The sequence below is a fragment of the Arachis ipaensis genome, chromosome B01 (genome assembly GCF_000816755.2).
Source record: "Arachis ipaensis cultivar K30076 chromosome B01, Araip1.1, whole genome shotgun sequence".
NCBI lineage: Eukaryota > Viridiplantae > Streptophyta > Magnoliopsida > Fabales > Fabaceae > Arachis > Arachis ipaensis.
In genome coordinates, this window is record NC_029785.2 from 10257674 (window position 1) to 10261106 (window position 3433).

A 3433-nucleotide genomic window follows, 5' to 3' on the forward strand; every position below is an offset into this window, starting at 1 on the left:
TCTAATTAGTTCCATTTTTCTAGTACTTTCAGCATTCGGTTCTTCCCACGTAATATCATTAGAAACTGGTTCTTCTACTTCACCTTCACCTTCACCCATAAGATCAAAATTTTCATAGAATTCTTCAAATTGTTCATCGCTTGTGTCATTCCGTCGAATAAAATTGTGTAAAGCCATACAAGCACCAATAATTCATTCCAATCAGCTTTAAATTTTCTTTCGGACTTGCCACTTTCATGAATTTGTTGGGGAAGAACATAAAAAAAAAAGAAAATTATAAAACTAATTATAAAAATAATAGCAAGTTGTATAAAAATAAAATCACATATAAAAAAAATAAAATTAAAATCACATATAAAAAAATAAAATTAAAACTGAGATTTCATAGCATACAAAATATTCAATACAAATTTAATAATAAAAATAGAATGATAAAATGATAAAAAAAATACCTGGAAGAAATATATGCTGGTTCAGATGGAACAGAAGATGGTGGTGAAGGGTCAATACTTCCAGCAGATGAATCATTACGTGAAAATGGTGGTGGAAGGCCAACACTTCCAGTAGATGGAATATTGCGTGAGCATGATGGTGGAAGGCCAGTGCTTCTAGAAGATGGAACCTTGAGTGAAAATGGTGGTGGATGGCCAGTATTTCCAGCAGAAACAGGAAACATTTTTCCACAGAATCAAGAACGAAAGTAAATTTTTTTGTTTTGAAATCAAATTTTTTTCACGGAAGTGATAAAATGACTTATCAAAAAGCAGAAAGTCATCTATTTTTACTTCTTCCAAAAGCTATAAATTAACTTTTCGGGAAGTTAAAAGCTCTTCTTAAAAATAGTGCCAAATACGCTTATCGTAACTTTTAGTAAAAAGTAAAAAAAAAAAAGTAACTTTTGTGCGTTCCCAAACGGGCTCTAAATCGGCCGGTTGGATCGGACCAAAAACGGACCGAAAAACGACGCGGAAAAAAGAATACCCAACCACCCCCACGCGAGTTACCCCCTCAGTCCCTCACCCCACCAAATACCCAGCTCATTCCAGCTTCCTGGACGAAACACACAGCAAGAGCAAGCCCTAGCTCCTTCCCAACCCAAAAATCCAGCTTCCTGGACGGAACCACCGTCGCCGTCCGTCTGTGTCGGAGTCTCCGCGGCCTCTTCCTTCTCCTTCTCCGCGGCTTCTCCCCCTTCTAGCTCGGCACGTCGTCCATTCCCAGGTGAAATCGCTGCTCGAGGCCTCCAGCTGGTGCCCCGTGGTGTCGCCGTCGTCTGGCCGTCGTGTCTTCGTCGTCTCGCCGTCGTCTTCCTGCTGTCAGTGGAAGGTTAGTGTAACTGTGATTTACTGATTTCTATTGATTTACTGGTTTGTAGTTGAATTTGTGATTTGTGATTTCCATCGTCTTTTGTAATGCTGCTGTTATTGTTACTTGTTATGCTGCTCAGTGTTTTGAATTTGGAATTTGTTATGCTGCTGTTGTTGTTACTTGTTATGCTGTCGTCTGTTACTGATCAGTGTTTTGATCAGTGTTACTTGTTATGCTGCTTAGTGGAATTTGTGATTAGTGACTTGTTAAGCTGCTGTTGTTGTTATGGCACTGTGATTCTGTGATCACTGATCAGTGTTTTGAATTTGGAATTTGTGATTAGCGACTTGTTAAGTTGCTATTGTTGTTATGCTGCTGTATTGTTATGGTACTGTCACTGATCAGTATTTCGAATTTGAAATTTGTGATTAGTCAAGAAGCAGTTGCTGATAACAATGCATCTTGTTAGTAATAATTCGCCTGCCAATCCTCCTAATTCGAATGATGCGACTTCGGAGTTACCTTGTATTGACTTGCATTGTCTGGATGATCAAGATGGAATTTTGGTTCAACACAGTGAGATAGCTTTTTGATTAACATCAAATCCTAAACTTAAATCGTATAAGCCTAATTTTTGTCACCAAGAAATAATCCAATTAGGTTACTGATTCCTTTCTTTCTAAGTTACTTGTTAGCAATTACAACCTCAATTGCTTCTTGAACCTCCAAAGTTTCTTTCGATGTAAATAGTTTTTCGAAGAAGCTCCTCATCATTACAAACTCAATTTGATCTTTCTCCTCAACTCCTCATATTTGATACCCAATTCGTCTAGAATAGAGTCCACCCAATTTCTCTTCTTCCTTTGTGACCTTTTTGGATGGAAGAAATTTAAATTTTTGTCTCCGTTTTTTAGCCAATTCGTCCTAGACCTTTGCTACCACCAAATCTCTTCCATCTTTAATTAGGAGTTTGTCTAATTCAACTTCTTCAACTCTTTGTTTTCTCAACATCTCTTCACTTTGTGGCTGGGAGTTGAAACAATTGTTTTTAACCGACATAAGCGTCGCTGTTAAACAAATATGATTAACCTTAAATTAGGCGTTAATTGAACATCGCTTATTTACTCATTGACCTCTCAATATTGGTATAATGCAACATTGGCCACCGAAGACTTAACCATAAAACAATGCCATATCATTAATTATTAATACAACACACTAGGATGATTCACAAAAAAGATCATATGACTCATGCACTTGTGTGCTTATAAAAACATACTACAATGCCAAAATTGCCATGAAACTTAACCATAGGGGTTTCTAAAAGTCTTCAAGAGGTTAGGAATATCATAACCTAGCATGTCATCCACAGCGTCTATCAATTTTGGTCTCAATCTCTCAAACTTGTCGATGTTGTAGCCACGCAGTTTCTCTCTAAATTCCTCAACATTTGGAAAGTCACCAGGTGGTAAATGGAACTCCCTTTGTACCTATTTCAATTTTCAAATTTTACCACACATTTTAGATCTTCAAACATTATAATATTACCACCAACACATAAGTAACAACTTTTACAAGAATTTTATAATATTACCTTGGCGAATTCTCCTTCCAAATTTGCAATGAGTTTTTCTTGTGCTTTAGTTTTGCCCATTATTGAAGGCATTTGCTTTTTAAGATGACTAATAATGTAAGCATGTATCTTAGCAGCTCGAGCACGTTTCACGAATTCGTTGATCTACATACATAACATGCACAAATTTTACCTAATTACTATGCAGGCAAATATATTCAATAAACAATACATATTTAAATTAATGATTAACTAGATTGTCAAGTATGAAATATGTACATAGAATTAAACTACAAAATTGGCAACATTAATTTTGTAATGATTGACCTACAAAACTTGTGAAAACAATTTCCTAAAAGCTAGGTTTGAGAAAAAGACTAATCGGCCGGTTTAATCGAGTAATTTGAAAATTGACCACTTGGCCAATCCAGTTTGATAAGGAAAAAAAAAATAGATTGACAATGAAAAAAAACTTATTCACAAAATTTAAATTAAAAGAACTATTTTTAAAAATATATATTTTATTATATTTATTTTATCTCAGGTTAAATT

At 35.4% G+C, this 3433-nt stretch overlaps 1 protein-coding gene and 1 pseudogene across 2 annotated transcripts in view; one reads left to right on the top strand and one right to left on the bottom strand.

The window, feature by feature from the left end:
* LOC107621122 (protein transport protein SEC13 homolog B) overlaps positions 1063 to 3433 on the top strand; it is a 22383-nt gene continuing 20012 nt past the window's right edge. The window contains exons 1-2 of one of the 2 annotated variants that reach the window (XM_021117292.1): positions 1063 to 1263; positions 1297 to 1326. The gene's annotated coding sequence lies outside the window, so the exon portion shown is untranslated. Of the gene's footprint in view, positions 1327 to 3433 lie in introns of both variants that reach the window. The other variant, XM_021117293.1, reaches the window with a different exon arrangement.
* Positions 2411 to 3433, bottom strand: part of LOC107621212 — a 6908-nt pseudogene continuing 5885 nt past the window's right edge.